This window comes from Salvelinus alpinus, chromosome 36 (genome assembly GCF_045679555.1).
Source record: "Salvelinus alpinus chromosome 36, SLU_Salpinus.1, whole genome shotgun sequence".
Taxonomy (NCBI): domain Eukaryota; kingdom Metazoa; phylum Chordata; class Actinopteri; order Salmoniformes; family Salmonidae; genus Salvelinus; species Salvelinus alpinus.
In genome coordinates this window covers 13,207,385-13,225,371 of record NC_092121.1, presented here as the reverse complement: position 1 = coordinate 13,225,371, position 17,987 = coordinate 13,207,385, and positions in this window count along the sequence as shown.

The window sequence follows — 17,987 nt, the reverse complement described above, 5'->3', positions numbered from 1 at the left end:
ACCAATGGAACGTGGACACCAGGCCTGTTCAGGACTACCCAAGACCCAGATCGACCAATCGGAAGGCCAGACTCGCAGATCTACCTACTTTGCTTGTTGTCTATATAATACTGTACGGTTCTTGGAACTATCTCTTTCCCGGACGATTCAATAGGAATCAGACAGAAAGAGCCTTGCTGCAAGATTTTACTAAGATATCTTTACATGTGATTAAACGGCCTTATTATAAAATTATCCACCTCGTCCTATTGTCTCCTCTTGTTCTCCTGTCAACAGTAAACGTTTTACTAACAGACTTGGTAGCAGAGGATGGTTTCATCTTTGAATTTGGCCCAATAGAAAATTAATCGGACAGGAGACGAGAGGGAGAAAGATTCCAGAGGAGAGGTGACCTTTTCGAGGGAGAATCGCGATTCAACCCACCCAGGAAACTGATCAGAGAGCTCGAAACTAAAGAGGTGAGCAGATGCCCGTTTAACCAAAATCTGTATATTGTATTATAGCCAATATCTAAATTCAATGATCAGGAGTACTGTGGTGAGTGTGAATTGTTGCTAAATTTATGTGGAAATTGTTTAGAATTTAAGGCATTGTGTACAGATATCTAAGTATTAATAGGTCAAAGACTTATTCACATAGTCTGACACTACGTGGTATGCTGATCGCGTAGGTGTACAGTGAAGGATAAGCTTTATAACGATTCACATAGTCGGGCCATATTTGACAGTCGATCAGATAGGGGTTACCGTGAAGAATCCATAATTAAAAGATGGGATCCAAATAGCCGGGCAGTAGTTAGATTTGGCAAATCAGCTAAGTGTTACCGTGAAGACCCATTAAAAAAATATATATATATAACGATTCACATAGTCGGGCCATATTTGACAGTCGATCAGATAGGGGTTACCGTGAAGAATCCATATTTAAAAAAAAAACATATAACGATTCACATAGTCAGGCCATATTTGACAGTCGATCAGATAGGGGTACCGTGAAGAATCCATAATTAATAAAATACGATTCAAATAGTCGTGCAGTAGCTATACTTAGCAAGGTGTTATGTGAGGAATCTAATGTGATATTGTATGTGTAAGTTGTGTTGTCGAAATGTGGGGGATTGAACGTTCCACGAGACCGAATGCTACTAATTAGCTATATGCTAAATTCAGGCTGCAGTTCATAGTGACCGCCGAGTCAGAATCTGTGGGCCGCGGTGAAGCAGCCATTTACGGTTGATGAGTTGACCTGGTTTTTCTCTCTTGTGCTGTTGATAAATCCTTAAGGGTTAGAATTAATTTGACAATTATTTTAGAAGCGCTAGAATATACTAGTATGTTGTCCCCAAAGGAAATGTCTTAAGTGTTTTGGCAAAGTATTTAATTAATCGGAAAAAAGTTCAAATTAATCGAAAAAAGTTAAAAGCAATAATATCTTTCGAATAAAAGATCTTATAATTGCCATTCCAATTTTATCAGGAGCGCTTGAATTCATTAGTATATTTTTCCAAAAGGAAACTTCTGAAATATTTTGCCAAAGTATTTAATTAATTGAATAAGCGAAAAGCAATAATATTTTTATTATAAGTACCTAAAACTGTCATTCCAATTATATCAGGAGCGCGTGAATATATTCGTATATTGTTTCAAAAAGATATAGCTGAAATATTGTTGGAAAACGAAAATAATTCATCGAATACACGGCAATAAAATTCTTTGTCCACGCGAGTCGGACACGAGACTGGGGGAGGTTAGAGGAAGAAAATACATCGCTGGTTTCGATCAGTGACGGGCTAAAGTATACAAAGATAATAATAGACCCAGACATAGCTTAACGACAAAATGACCACGACTATCGTCCCCAAACACAAATTCAACGAATATTTAGATCAGAGAATGAAAGACAGAGCAGGCGGGAAATTACACTACAAATCCGTTAAAAGAATTTGGGAAGAAGTGAGACTGAAATGGACTCAAGCAGGTTTCCTTAGTGGAGTCGCCCCATCAAAAGGGCAACTCCTCACTATGGAGAAAGAATTGGAGGAAGTAGTGAAGCAAGGGATAGAATGTGAAGTTGATAAGAATAAGAGTCACTTATTTAGAAAAGAAGGAACAAAGCAAAGGGAAAAGGCACAAGCTGAGATGAAAATAGGATTGTGGGCGATTGAAGAGATCAGAAGGGCCCTCCCCTATAGAAAACCTGATATGATGGGGGTAGTCACTGGAGCACCAACTGACACCAAAGAGGGCAGGCCCAACAATAATGACGCCCCACCTACCACCACAGCAGCCCCATCGGCCCCAATCCATCTCAGGGGCACTGTGGGGTTAATGGCAATTCCCCAGGCTCAGTTCAATTCCCATGTGCATCACCACATCACCCAATACAATAAGGATAAGGGAGGGGCTGAAACACAAATCCAGTCCCTACAGGTACAACTTTTGAAACTACAATTGAAAGAGGCCCAGAAAGGAGAGAAACCCAAGAAACAGATGGTGGCTGAAGACCAACAAGAAATCTCACAAATTATTGAAAAAACTGTTTCCCGAATGATACAGCAACAACAACTACCCATCTTCACCCAGCAGGGACCATCTATACACCCACCCCAGGAGCAGCCATTCCAACTGCCGTATGCCTACCCGCTTCAGCCATACCCTTCGTCGGAACCACCACTACAACCCTACTACCCACTACCACAATCAAACTATTCCCCCACATGGGGACAGCCCCAGAGGTACTCTGGATCTTATGGAAGCTGTTATAATTGTAAACAAGCTGGGCATATGGTGCGACAGTGTCCGCACCCAATAACCCCGGCCCAAAGCCAGTTTCTGGCCAAAAGGGGACGAGGATACGCCCCTAGACCAAGGGGGAGTCAGGCCAATGATGTATCAACCACGTGCGGCCCTTCAACCCGCATACAATCACCCAAACCCAGACCCAAATCAGCAACCACCTCCTCTTTTCCAGGGCATGTCAGATGAATATGCCCCATGGCCCTGAAGCTGCCCACCACCACTGAACGAGAATGGGGGTCAACATTTTCCACTCCACACCGAACCAACTATCATGTGTGAGGTGGAGGGAGTGACCCACCAATTTTTGGTAGATACAGGATGCACGTATTCTGCCATAAGATCTCGTCAACCACTCTCTTCGGAAACAATACAGGTGGTGGGGGTATCAGGAACACCCGAAGCACAACAAAAAAAAACGTTCCGTTGCTCTTCTCCTGGGGCCCATCCAAGCTAAAGCATCAGTTCCTATACTGTCCCAATTGCCCAATCAACCTCCTTGGGAGAGACCTGTTGTGTAAACTGAAATGTTCAATTTACCTTACTGAAAGGGGCGTGGAGGTCTCCATTGATCCCATTCCTTCAACACCGGAGCACCCTGTTAGGGTGCTGATGTTACCCATCATCCCAACCCCTGAGTTGTCAGCAACACAAGAAATCTACTGGCTAAAATGCAGGGAGACAGGAACTGGGACTCCAGAGGTCCAGTTTAAGTTCAATCAACTGAAATCACAGATCTATGCATTACACCCATACAAGACCCCACAAGCTGAGATTCACTGTACATTGAATGTGACTGACAATGACGTGAACACATACATTGATGACTGGGATGAGAACATGATGCACCTAACGCCATCCATCAGGTGTTGCACCATTGTGTGTGGACAAGAGGGGGTGGCAGCACCAGTCATCCTACCACCTCATTTGAAATCTTGGTACTTACTAGGGGAGGAGTCAGCTCCCCATGTTACACTAGCGGTGGGAAATGGTTTTGAAGCAAGGAGCCTGGGCCCTATGATCAGACGAGCATCCAAACTTCAGTGGGAACCCACCCAAACACCGGGAATACACAAGGCCACCACTGAGAACATGTGGAGGTTCATGACTGTTGACACTGAAGAACACTGTCTTCCAGAACGACTGACCCTGCCAAGACACCATGGTAAGCCATACACTGACCACCCGTCTACCAAAGCATTGTTCTCCACCATAGATGAAAGGTTATGGACTCATACCCCTTTTGATGTGGGCCAATTACAGGTGACACCGGTCACCATCACCCTGCTATATCCAGGTCAAATACCTATCTACCGAACTCAATACCGTTTGAAACCCGAACAGATCATGGGGATCGAACCGACCATTGATGGGTTACTGAGAGCACAGGTTATCTATCGAACTGTATCTCCATGGAACACGCCGATCCTACCAGTGCTGAAAGCTGGAGGAGAAACATACCGGATGGTTCAAGACTTCCGAGCAGTAAATGACGTTACTGCACCTATAGACCTACCTGTCCCTGACCCTCACATCACTCTGAGCAATCTGTCTCCAAAACACCAATACTTCACGGTGGTGGATCTGGCTAATGCTTTCTTCAGCATCCCACTTGATGACTCTCAGCCACTCTTTGCGTTCACGTATGAACATCAACAGTACACTTATTTTGTTCTTCCACAGGGTTATAGGTGTTCACTCGGAATATTCAATCATATCTTTAAGACACACCTGGCAGAGTTGAAAATCCCAGAAGGTGTGATACTGATCCAATATGTAGACGACCTTTTGTTGGGGGCTCCCACTTCTGATCTCTGTCTACAGATGACAAAAACGTTACTGGACTTCCTTGCTGTCAAAGGATACAAGGTCAAAATGAGCAAAGTCCAGACCTGTCGCAGAACTGTCCTTTTCCTTGGCAGAGAGATCTCGGGAGAAGGAGCAGGACTCTCCAAAACCCACAAAGACTCTATACTTCATCATCCACGCCCCATCACGGTGTCGGGAATGTTGTCTTTCCTTGGCTTGACAGGGTACAGCCGAACACACATCCCAGACTACACTGCCAGAACTGAGCCACTGAGAGAAATAGTGCGAGAGGCGGGACCAAGGAACCTACACTCGTCATTGACATGGACCACTGAAGCATCAAAGGCTTTTGCACTTTTGAAAACAGATCTCTCAGTGGCAGCAGCATTGACATCACCTGACTACAAAAACAAATTCCATCTGGATGTTTCTGAAAAGGAAGGATTCACATCATCCATCCTTTTTCAGAAACAAGAGGGGGAGAGAAGAGTGTTGATGTATCACTCCTCCAAATTGGACCACATCGAAGTAGGACAAACCACATGTTCCAGATATGTAGCTGCAGTGGCAAAAGCTATTGAAAAAACAGCCCACTTGGTAATGTGCCATCCATTGGAAATACACACCCACCATGGGGTTGCAGCATATCTGATGAGCAAAGAATTCACGTTCAGCGCTGAAAGAAAAACGAAAATTCAGAATAAATGCACACAATCACACATCACATTTCTCAACACTGACAAAAACATGGCAGACGCACTCAATGCTGAAGGTCTACTCCACTCCTGTGCAGAAAGAGCTGCACAGGAACTGAAACGGAGACCTGACCTGGGGAACGAACCACTCACCAACACACACAGATATGGGGAAAGACAATGTGACAAATGGAAAAAGGTACCTGTTAGTTATGGTAGACAGGTTCTCTAAATGGGTTGAGGCAATACCAACAGCAGGGGAGGATGCAACATAGGTCATTAAGTGGCTGCAAACCGAACTCATGTGTATTGTTTAATGACAAACGCTCCATGTACCAATAGGGTCGGATGTGTAAATGTCAACTGATTAATGGATGTTGTTTAATGATGGGGTTAGTGTACAGGCCACAATCTCATAAGTCTCGTGGAATGCGCCAATCAAATGTATGTGCAGGTTTGAAGTTGATTTGGGTTGAAGCCCTGCCCCTGGCGTTGCTGGCCATGAGAGCCTCTCCAGGTGCAGGCACCCATCTCTCTCCTCATGCTTGGTTCACCAAGGGAGGGAGGTCATATGCCCGCCCTTGATGTACAACAAATTGTAATGTCTGATAATTGACGGAACTTTCTGCAGCTCTCTTCACACAGATTCACAAGGTCCAACGGGGAAGCTGACGGGAGAACTGGCACCACTGAAGGAAAAATTGGTGACTGGGTGGGGTTAATGTCCACAAGAGAAAGTGGCTAGAACCCAGGTGGACTGGACTGTACGAAGTGAGGGAGGTTACTTCACACTCAGTCCAGGTCAAAGGTAAATCAGGCGCACCTTGGCACCACCTCACACATTGCACTCCAGCCCCAATCCCTTCTAGAACACTGACAGAAGTCAGAGCTGATTTAAACAGCTTAAATTCGATTCCAAATGAAGACATTCCTGACTCAGGTGATGCGGAATCAAACTCCGCCTCCCCTGATAAAGAAACCTCGCCCAGTTAGAGGGACATTTCTCCCTCCCTGGGCAAGACTAGGGATATCTGGCCCCTTATTTGTGATATTCCTACTGATATTTGGGGTGTCCCTGGGCACTTTCACATGGTTAATAGAATAACTATAACCGGATCCCCATGGATGTATGTCACGGATACCCTAGTCTAACTAGGTAATAACAGATTAAAAAATAAATCAAAATTTGTAAAAAACAACAGTTAAAATAAGAAACTAATATGGCTCAAATTGAGCAGGTTGAAGGAGAGTGGGTGGAGAGCTGTGCAGTGAATGGACAGAAGATGGCAGTATTGCAGCACTCAACGGTCTCCCAGCCGACGGGGAGCCTGGTTGAGTGCTGGTGACATAATTTTGTTTTTTGCAGTAAATGTTTAGGATAGGGGTTTCCGTGTTCCCAGAGACAAGATATCTTAAAAGAATACACTCATATTGAAATAGGAGTTTTACTTTTTGAGTTTTATTTAGGTAAGGGACTTTGAGAAGATAAAGGGTTCTTTTGGTATGTCTGGATATGGTATGGAACACGAATGTAGGTGTGACCTTTTGACCTATCTTTCTGTTTTCGTTGCATTTTCCGGTGACTTGATCACTCACGGGGAAATGTAGTGAGAATAATGAATTTGTGTCATTTGGGATACTAGTTTTGAGGTAAATTGATAATATTGCAAAGGAACTCATAGTTTGTTATTGACTATTATTAAAAAAGGGCAGACAGAGGGGTCTACCCCGCACTGTTGAGGCCTTGAAGGTTTGAGAGCAGAGTGGAGAGGGGGGAACCAGGACATGAGCAAGGTAGGCTGTGAAATAAGATAGGTGAGAAGAGGGATACGGTTTAAATCAATAAATATATATATATCTAAGAACATATATAAGCAGCACAGATACCTTTTAAAGTAGATAAGTCACTTGACAGAGAATTGGAAAAGGATAGATATGAATGGACGCCCAAGGGAGAATTGGACATGCGGCGGATGAAAGGGGCGTTCCTACATGATAATGTCAGACATAAGGATAATTTACACTAATTTTACCTAAGTCATTGGTTAGGTTAGGCAAGGTTGTTACCTGGCAGAGCCAGGTAAAAAAGGGGGGATGGGTAAGTTGTGGTCTAGGATAGGATGTGGCCTATTGGATGATAAACTAATAAAAAATTAAAAAATCTAGCTAAACAAGCAGATATAGAAATAGTAAGAAGTATTGTTAATTACATGAAAAGGTTGTTTGTTTAACCAAACCTGTATGTCCAAGATTGTATGCATTGCAGGTGAATTAAGGGAGAAGGTGATTCACTCGACCTGGGGGCATATCACACTTGGAGGGTGAGACACACTGACACTGCCGAATGATCACAGAGTTAAGGAGAAGAACCGTTACTAATAGAGTTCGGGGATCAACTCCTTAATGAAGAATTCCCTGCCCCCGACCTTTCCTCACTGTGTACGTTCTTATAAGTGAAAGTGTTGCTTGATCTCTGGCTGGTGATGTGTTCTCTGGGAGAGGATGGGGCTTTACAGAACTGCTTGTGGTCCTGAGCTGTCTGTTTGGGATACTATGGGGATGATACCATCACAGTGCTGCCAGAACCACCACCAGTTCCAACGGACCAGGGTTCAGCCGGCCTCCTCCACCACTTCAAGACCAAGTCCCACAACACCACCTAAGCTCTCTAATCCGGTACAGGTGATAAATATAAAAGACATCTCAGATAGTGAACAATTGGGGACTGAAACTGGTTATGAGGGAAGGGAGAATATGTGGTTGGCCTACAAAACACTTAATAGAAAGGACTGTGTCGTATGTGGACGACATGCCAGACCTATTCTGGCTGCTCACCCATTTGTCCTAAGTAATGGGGAAGGTTGGATGTGCATATTGGAAAGCTTAAGCCAAATTCAACCTTGTGTAAAACTCTTGAGTTTTGTGTTCCCAGAAGTACCTCCCCAGAAGGTACCGTGGGGAGTTAAGGCATATGGAGGATATTACAGCTGTAACACTGGTACAGGTAGAGGTAGGGACTATGGAGGGCTCCCTATTACTACCTGCATCACTAATGCCACTATTAACTAGAGGTGTTGCTGATGTATGGTGGATGTGTGGACCTGCCAGGCGGTTGACCCCATTTTGAAAGGAAATTGTCGTTGCACATGTGTTTTGGCCAGTCTGATACCACCATTGCCTATTATTGAGGTTATAGCTAACCAACTTCTGGGAGCTGTACATGACACAGAGACTCGGGACCAACCCAGGAGACGGTAGAAACGTGACGCTCCTTGGTCCGAGGGTACAGATAACATGCACACCAACCTGTTGGGGTCCCAATAGGGGTCCCCCACGAATACCAGACATCAAACAGGAATGATGGCCTGTGGCATCTGATGCCCATCATTGGCCCAGCCATTGTTGATGCTAAGCAGAATGCCTGGATCAATTATATCTAATATAATCAACAATGATTTGTTAACTACACCCACACAGCACTTACAGGGATGGCTGAACAATTGGATGCTACCTCTCAAACCAGTAGACACAATAGACTAACACTGGACATAAGTCTGGCCAACCAGGGAGGTGTATGTAAAAAGATTGTAGAACAGTGTTGCACGTTTGTTCCTAACAATACTAGTCCGGATGGGAGCATTTCAAAAGCTCTGAGTGGGTTGGCAAGGTTATCAATGGAGATGAAGGGTCTTGCAGGTGTGGAGGAGAGTGGACTGTTCCCCTGGCTGGGTGGTTGGTTTGGTAAGTACGCTGCAATGATGAATACTGGATTTCTGACACTAGTTGTTGTTTTTCATTTCTGTGTTGCCTGTATCATACCTTGTTTGATGAAGTCTGTTACAGATGTGTAGGGGGCCTCTGGTATGATGCCGTTGCTTGATGCTCCAGTTGGAGAGGCTGATATGAAAACAAGCTTCCGCAGGAGAGTGGGCTTGACAGAGGAGGACCCTTGGTTTGCTGTAGTTGATGTGGTCGAATGAATAAAAAGTGATGTTTGTCCTCCCTGTTGTGAAGGTTTGAAGTTCCCGGGTGGCGACGAGCCCACCTGGTACAGGTTGTATAGAGGGATGGACCTGAGGGTTTAACATATTCTCGTTTTTTTGGGTTACTAATGTGTGGTTGGCCACTCCAGGTGTAGTTATTGGAGTGGTCTCCTTTTTGGTCCTTGCTCATTTACGACTCAACTTACATTGATGCTATTGGTGTCCCTAGGGGGTGCCAGATGAATATAAACTGGTGGACCAAGTGACAGCTGGGTTTGAATCTTCTGTTTGTTGGTGGTGTACAGTTAATAAAAATGTGGACAGAATTAACTACATTCATTTTAATGTCCAGAAACTGGGCAATTGGACTCAACAAGGCTTCGAGGCGGTCCATGGACAATTGGCAGCCACATCCCTGATGGCATTTCAAAATAGAATCGCGGTTGATATGTTATTGGCTGAACGGGGGGGGGTCTGTGCAATGTTTGGTGAACAGTGTTGTACTTTCATTCCCAATAACACAGCTACGGATGGGAGTCTGACTGTAGCATTGAAGGGACTTCGTACCCTTAATGGTAAGATGAAACAGCATTCTGGAGTGAACACTTCTATGTGGGACTCATGGATGGATGCCTTTGGTAAATATAAGACGCTGGTTTCCTCTATCCTAGTATCTATTTCCGTTTTTGCAGGCATTCTTGTACTTTGTGGGTGCTGTTGCATTCCATGTGCGCGGACGCTTGCTAGCCGTGTTATCACTGCCGCCATAGACCCTATTCAGGAAAGGGCCCAAATGTTCCCATTGCTTGATGATGGGGAAGCTGGACCTGTTTATCTATTTGAGGACTAAGATACTTTTATGTCACGTCTCTTGTGAGACGTGAAGAGAGGGAATCAAAAATTTGTCTTCTGACAAATTTTATCCTTTAGTTTTGTCTTTTTATATACTTTATGTCACGTCTCTTGTGAGACGTGAAGAGGGGGATTTGTAAGGAATTGTATTAGATATTGGTAACTTGTTTTGACAACTTCTCAACATTAGCTATGGTTGACACAATATACACACTCCCTCTTTCTATTGGACATGTGCTGGACTCATTGGACACATGCACGACACCCACAACTCCCCTCCCCCATGACAATCACTCAGACACACACAACTCAGGGTTGGAGCTACAGACAAAGAACTATGTCAGGAACCAATGGAACGTGGACACCAGGCCTGTTCAGGACTACCCAAGACCCAGATCGACCAATCGGAAGGCCAGACTCGCAGATCTACCTACTTTGCTTGTTGTCTATATAATACTGTACGGTTCTTGGAACTATCTCTTTCCCGGACGATTCAATAGGAATCAGACAGAAAGAGCCTTGCTGCAAGATTTTACTAAGATATCTTTACATGTGATTAAACGGCCTTATTATAAAATTATCCACCTCGTCCTATTGTCTCCTCTTGTTCTCCTGTCAACAGTAAACGTTTTACTAACATAATCTAACGGATTCACAACGAATACGTTATACACACAAATGTAAATGGATGAATAAAAATATGCACATATAAATATGTGGATGAGTGATGGACGTGCGGCATAGGCGAGATGCAGTAGATGGTACAGAATACAGTATATACGTATGAGATGAGTAATGTAGGATATGTAGACATTATTAAAATGGCGTTATTAAATCCATTTATTAAAGTGGCCAGAGATTTGAGTCTGTATGTTGGCAGCAGCCACTCTATGTTAGTGATGGCTGTTTAACAGTCTGATGGCCTTGAGATAGAAGCTGTTTTTCAGTCTCTCAGTCTCAGCTTTGATGCACCTGTACTGACCTCGCCTTCTGGATGATAGAGGGGTGAACAGGCAGTGGCTCGGGTGGTTGTTGTCCTTGATGATCTTTTTGGCCTTCCTGTGACATCAGGTGCTGTAGGTGTCCTGGAGACCAGATAGTTTGCCCCCGGTGATGCGTTGTGCAGACCGCACTACCCTCTGGAGAGTCTTACGGTTTTGGGCGGAGCAGTTGCCATACCAGGCAGTGATACAGCCCGATAGGATGCTCTCGATTGTGCATCTGTAATAGTTTGTGAGTGTTTTAGGTGACAAGCCAAATTTCTTCAGCCTCCTGAGTTTGAAGAGGTGCTGTTGCTGTTGCGCCTTCTTCACCACGCTGTCTGTGTGGGTGGACCATTTCAGTTTGTCCGTGATGTGTACGCTGAGGAACTTAAAACTTTCCGCCTTCTCCACTACTGTCCCGTCGATGTGGATGGGGAGGATGCTCCCTCTGCTGTTTCCTATAGTCCACGATCATCTCCTTTGTATTATTGACGTTGAGTGAGAGGTTATTTTCCTGACACCACACTGAGGGCCCTCACCTCCTCCCTGTAAGCCGTCTCGTCGTTGTTGTTAATCAAGCCTACCACTGTAGTGCCGTTTGCAAACTTGATGATTGAGTTGGAGGCGTGCATGGCCACGCAGTCATGGGTCAACAGTGAGTACAGGAGAGGGCTGAGAACGCACCCTTGTGGGGCCCCAGTGTTGAGGATCAGCGGGGTGGAGATGTTGTTTCCTACACTCACCACCTGGGGGCGGCCCGTCAGGAAGTCCAGGACCCAGTTGCACAGGGCGGGGTCGAGACCCAGGGTCTCAAGATTAATGTCGAGTTTGGAGGGTACGATGGTGTTAAATGCTTAGCTGTAGTCAATGAATAGCATTCTTACATAGGTATTCCTCTTGTCCAGATGGAATGGGGCAGTGTGCAGTGTGATGGCGACTGCGTCGTCTGTGGACCTATTGGGGCGGTAAGCAAATTGGAGTGGGTCTAGGGTATCAGGTAGGGTGGAGGTGATATGATCCTTGACTAGTCTCTCAAAGCACTTAATGATGACAGAAGTGAGTGCAACGGGGCGATAGTCATTTAGTTCAGTTATCTTAGATTTCTTGGGAACAGAAACAATGGTGGCCATCTTGAAGCATGTGGGGACAGCAGACTTGGATAGGGATTGATTGAATATGTCCATAAACACACCAGCCAGCTGGTCTGCGCATGCTCTGAGGACGCGGCTAGGGATGCCTTCTGGGCCGGCAGCCTTGCAAGGGTTCTACTAGATGTGATACCAGTGTCTATCTATGTGAAAATAGCGCATTTCTACGTTTTATAGAAGACACCTTATTTTATTTTTCAATTATTATTATTATATAACAACAAATCAATACAAAAAGTACACAGGGAACACAAGTATATATAAAGAATATACAAAGGACATTTAGGCTAGGGGGTACAATATGACATTACACAAGGACCTTAAGGGACATACACACATTTATAATTCTAACAGCTTTTTTGTTTGCAGAGTATTGTTGGCAGAGGAGTTAATTGTCTTAAAATATAGTTACATTTATTTTAAGGTAATAAAATGTGGTGTTTTGTTTGTAAATTTACATTTGTGGATATGAAATTTGGCCAAAAGAATAATGAAAATAATTACATAACATTTTTTCAGCTTATTTATATTATTTCTATCTGTCACGATCGTCGTAGTGAGGAGAAGAAGTGGACCAAGGCGCAGCGTGTGAGAAATACATCTTCCTTTTATTTTGATGACGAAGACGTAACACGAAAAGATACACTTACAAAAACTAACAAAACAAACAAACGACCGTGAAGCTATAAACGTAGTGCACACACAGGCTACAAACGTTCAACATAGACAACTACCCACAAAAGCCTACTGCCTATGGCAGCCTTAAATATGGCTCCCAATCAGAGACAATGAATGACAGCTGTCTCTGATTGAGACCCAATCTAGGCAGCCATAGACATAACTAGACAACCTCACTCTTCTCTACCCCATACACATACAACACCCCTAGACTAGACAAAACACACAAAGACAACCCACCCCAACTCACGCCCTGACCAACTAAATAAATAACAGAAAAAGGAACAATAGGTCAGGAACGTGACATAACCCCCCCCTTAAGGTGCGAACTCCGGGCGCACCAGCATAAAATCTATGGGAGGGTCTGGGTGGGCGTCTGTCCACGGTGGCGGCTCTGGCGCTGGTCGTGGTCCCCACCCCACCATAGTCACTACCCGCTTTCGTAGCCTCCTCCAAATGGCCACCCTCCAAATTAACCCCACCGGACTAAGGGGCAGCACCGGACTAAGGGGCAGCACCGGACTAAGGGGCAGCACCAGGATAAGGGGCAGCACCAGGATAAGGGGCAGCTCCGGACTGAGGGACAGCTCCGGACTGAGGGACAGCACCGGACTGAGGGACAGCACCGGACTGGCTGGCGGATCCTGGCTGGCTGGCGGATCCTGGCTGGATGACGGCTCTGGCGGATCCTGGCTGGATGACGGCTCTGGCGGATCCTGGCTGGATGACGGCTCTGGCGGATCCTGGCTGGATGACGGCTCTGGCTGGTCATGGCTCGCTGACGGCTCTGGCTGGTCATGGCTCGCTGACGGCTCTGGCTGGTCATGGCTCGCTGACGGCTCTGGCTGGTCATGGCTCGCTGACGGCTCTGGCTGGTCATGGCTCGCTGACGGCTCTGGCTGGTCATGGCTCGCTGACGGCTCTGGCTGGTCATGGCTCGCTGACGGCTCTGGCTGGTCATGGCTCGCTGACGGCTCTGGCTGGTCATAGCTCGCTGACGGCTCTGGCTGATCCGGTCTGGCGGAAGGCTCTGGCTGATCCGGTCTGGCGGAAGGCTCTGGCTGATCCGGTCTGGCGGAAGGCTCTGGCTGATCCGGTCTGGCGGAAGGCTCTGGCTGATCCGGTCTGGCGGAAGGCTCTGGCTGATCCGGTCTGGCGGAAGGCTCTGGCTGATCCGGTCTGGCGGAAGGCTCTGGCTGCTCCTGTCTGGCGGAAGGCTCTGTAGGCTCATGGCAGACGGGCGGCTTTGCAGGCTCATGGCAGACGGGCGGCTTTGAAGGCTCAATACAGACGGGCAGTTCATGCGGCGCTTGGCAGACGGACAGTTCAGACGGCGTTGGGCAGACGGGCAGTTCAGACGGCGCTTGGCAGACGGGCAGTTCAGGCGCCGCTTGGCAGACGGGCAGTTCAGGCGCCGCTTGGCAGACGGGCAGTTCAGGCGCCGCTTGGCAGACGGGCAGTTCAGGCGCCGCTTGGCAGACGGGCAGTTCAGGCGCCGTTGGGCAGACGGCAGACTCTGGCCGGCTGAGACGCACTGTAGGCCTGGTGCGTGGTGCCGGAACTGGAGGTACCGGGCTAAGGACACGCACCTTCAGGCTAGTGCGGGGAACAACAACAGGGCACACTGGACTCTCAAGGCGTACTATAGGCCTGATGTGTGGTACCGGCACTGGTGGTACCGGGCTGAGGGCACGCACAACAGGGCGAGTACGGGGAGAAGGAACAGTGCGTACAGGGCTCTGGAGACGCACATGAGGCTTGGTGCGTGGTACCGGAACTGGTGGTACCGGACTGGAGACACGCACCTCAAGGCTAGTGCGGGGAGCAGGGACAGGGCACACTGAGTTCTCAAGGCGCACTATAGGACTGGTGCGTGGTACCGGAACTGGTGGTACCGGGCTGAAGGCACGCACCTCAGGACGAGTGCGGGGAGAAGGATCAGTGCGTACAGGGCTCTGGAGACGCACAGGAGGCTTGGTGCGTGGTGCCGGGACTGGAGGCACTGGGCTGGAGACACGCACCACAGGGAGAGTGCGTGGAGGAGGAACAGGGCTCTGGAGACGCACTGGAAGCCTGGTGCGTGGTGTCAGCACTGGTGGTACTGGGCTGGGAACACACACCACAGGGCTAGTGCGAGGAGCAGTAACAGGACGCACAGGACTCTGGAGACGCACAGGAGGCTTTGTGCGTGCTGTAGGCACTGTCTTAACCAGACAGCTAGCACGCTCCTCAGGACGAGTATGGAGAGCTGTTCCCGGTGACATTAACTCACCAACACGTTCATTCGGACGAATGCCATGCCTCATGCACCAAACCAGTACATCCCTCATAACTCTCTCCTCCAATTTCTCCATTAACTCCTTTACTGTCTGCGTCACTCACCTCCAAATCCGCCCTCACCGGCTCCTTACGGTAAGCAGGAGGAGTTGGCTCACGTCTCCCGACTGACCCAACTAAACTACCCGAGAGCCCCCCCCCAATACATTTTTGGGTTTGACTTACGGGCTTCCAGCCTTGTTTCCTTGCTGCCTCCTCATATCGCCGCCTCTCTTCTTTCGCTGCCTCCAGCTCAGCTTTGGGGCGGCGATATTCTCCTGGTTGAGCCCAGGGTCCTTTTCCGTCCAATATTTCCTCCCATGTCCACGAGTCCTGGTTACTTTGCCGCTGTTGTGGTTCCGCTCACGCTGCTTGATCCATGGTTGGTGGGTAGTTCTGTCACGATCGTCGTAGTGAGGAGAAGAAGTGGACCAAGGCGCAGCGTGTGAGAAATACATCTTCCTTTTATTTTGATGACGAAGACGTAACACGAAAAGATACACTCTTACAAAAACTAACAAAACAAACAAACGACCGTGAAGCTATAAACGTAGTGCACACACACAGGCTACAAACGTTCAACATAGACAACTACCCACAAAAGCCTACTGCCTATGGCAGCCTTAAATATGGCTCCCAATCAGAGACAATGAATGACAGCTGTCTCTGATTGAGACCCAATCTAGGCAGACATAACTAGACAACCTCACTCTTCTCTACCCCATACACATACAACACCCCTGGACTAGACAAAACACACAAAGACAACCCACCCCAACTCACGCCCTGACCAACTAAATAAATAACAGAAAAAGGAACAATAGGTCAGGAACGTGACACTATCATAAGAAAAAAATCTAAGTTTTACGGAAGACACATTTAAAAAAGTTCTACCCAATGACATCATCAAGGTTAAAAACATTTACATTTTCAAAAACTATAGCTAGGTTTCCATCCAATTGGCGACACATATTAATACAAATATTTTAAAATCTACATAAAGAAAATATGCGTTTTTTTCCCACCAATGGTGTTTCCACCAAACTGACTTTTGCGGATAAAAAGTAAAAAATGTACATAAGTTTTCATGTACAGAATAAAAATCTAAAGTTAAATGTGTTTCCATCGCATTCTCAACTCTACCAATAGTTTCGTCGATAAATAGCAAATGTGGCTTCTCTGATCTCCACACATGCGCTCTAACCAACAGCTCACAGATACAGTGTGGGTAGGTTAGTTTACATGATACGATTTGTATGGATAAGCGCAAGAACGGCAGTCAAGCACCAATCATATGTCGCCAGAAATAAGACCCTTGATATTTATTTATCTCAGTCAGTTAGAAAAGCTAGGGCTAGCTTTTTCAAACAGAAATTTGCATCCTGTAGTACTAATTCCAAAACGTTTTGGGACACTATAAAGTCTATGGAGAATAAGAGCACCTCCTCCCAGCTGCCCACTGCACTGAGGCTAGGAAACACTGTCACCACTGATAAATCTATGGTAATCGATCATTTCAATAAGCATTTTTCTACGGCTGGCATTGCTTTCCACCTGGCTACCCCTACCACGGCCAACAGCTCAGCACCATCTGTAGAAACTTGCCCTAGCCCCCCCCCTCCAAATCCAGACAGCTGATGTTCTGAAAGAGCTGCAAATTCTGGATCCCTACAAATCAGCTGGGCTAGACAATCTGGACCCTCTCTTTCTAAAATTATCAGCCAAAATTGTTGCAACCCCTATTACTAGCCTGTTCAACCTCTCTTTCGTGTCATCTGAGATCCATAAACGATATCATAACCGCCATCGATAAAAGACAGTACTGTGCAGCCGTCTTCATCGACCTGGCCAAGGCTTTCGACTCTGTCAATCACCGCATTCTTATCGGCAGACTCAATAGCCTTGGTATCTCAAATGACTGCCCCGCCTGGTTCACCAACTACTTCTCAGACAGAGTTCAGTGTGTCAAATCGGAGAGCCTGTTGTCCGGACCTCTGACAGTCTCTATGGGGGTGCCACAGGGTTAAAATCTCGGGCCGACTCTCTTCTCTGTATACATGAATGATGTCGCTCTTGCTGCTGGTGATTTTCTGATCCACCTCTACGCAGACAACACCATTCTGTATACTTCTGGCCCTTCTATGGACACTGTGTTAACTAACCTCCAGACGAGCCTCAATGCCATACAACTCTCCTTCCGTGGCCTCCAACTGCTCTTAAATGCAAGTCAAACAAAATGCATGCTCTTCAACCGATCGCTGCCCACACCTGCCCGCCCGTCCAGCATCACTACTCTGACTTAGAATATGTGGACAACTACAAATACCTAGGTGTCTGGTTAGACTGTAAACTCTCCTTCCAGACACACATTATGCATCTCCAATCCAAAGTGAAATCTAGAATCGGCTTCCTATTTCGCAACAAAGCATCCTTCACTCATGCTGCCAAACATACCCTTGTAAAACTGACTATCCTACCGATCCTTGACTTCGGCGATGTAATTTACAAAATAGCCTCCAACACTCTACTCAACAAATTGGATGCAGTCTATCACATTGCCATCCGTTTTGTCACCAATGCCCCATATACTACTCACCACTGCGACCTGTATGCTCTCATTGGCTGGCCCTCGCTGCATATTCGTCGCCAGACCCACTGGCTCCAGGTCATCTATAAGTCTTTGCTAGGTAAAGCCCCGCCTTATCTCAGCTCACTGGTCACCATAGCA